Here is a 904-nt window from a genome sequence, read left to right as displayed (position 1 = left end):
TGTTTCCCCCCCCCCCCCCCCCCCCCCCCCCCAGAATAAGGCAGATGACTGACTAATACTAATTGATCCACGATTTGTCAAAACGCTTTACATAGAGAAAGTTTTCTAACTATAATGTAAATACTCCGTTTTGTCGGTGTACGACAGAGTTGAGAGAAAAAATGTTGGCATTATTGTACAATAATACAATCATAACTATTAAATTGCGCTGTCATACTAGTAAACAAATACACATGAATATAATGTTTTGCATGCAGGAATAATATTATAAAGAATGAAGTGTTGAATGGATAGCAAAGGCAATATGTAAAACATTATTATCTTAAACTAACATATGCATTCGTATTTTACTATATTATGTTTTTATTTTGTCATTATGCAATAATGATCTGTAAGCACCTCGTCAGCACAACAAGCTTGCATTATTAATCGTATAAATACAAAACGTGACATACACAGTCTGTTTTACAAAACGTTATCTTTTGTATAATTTTGTAATAAATTTTTTAATCACAAGAAGTGACATTTGATCCTTGCTGAAACGTAAATATTAAAATTGACTACGTTTTCCGAGTGCTTAAATTAAAAGTTTAGAAAACAGCAAAATTTAACACCAGGAGAACAATAAAGATATTGCAGTTGTATTTTTATTGTGAAAATGCATAAGCACAGGATCTACGCAGTTCAATGTTGTTTTCCAAATAAAAATTGAACACTTCGTTTAAAGAAACTCTTTAAGGTATCTAAGTGTTAGAAAAATTGGTATAATATCTCAATAATTTTAAATTATGGTTCTTGATTTTCCTTCATTGAAATTATGGTTGTAAAATCAAATTAAATATAATACGTCTATTAACAACCAGTGGTGATAAGAATGCAAAAGAAATAAATAACGGATGAATGT

Source organism: Berghia stephanieae, chromosome 2, assembly GCF_034508935.2.
Source record: "Berghia stephanieae isolate SIO BIC M18660-M18661 chromosome 2, UCSD_Bste_1.3, whole genome shotgun sequence".
In the NCBI taxonomy this organism is placed as follows: Eukaryota; Metazoa; Mollusca; class Gastropoda; order Nudibranchia; family Aeolidiidae; genus Berghia; species Berghia stephanieae.
The sequence above is the reverse complement of the archived record's forward strand: the minus strand, read 5'-3'. Positions refer to the sequence as shown.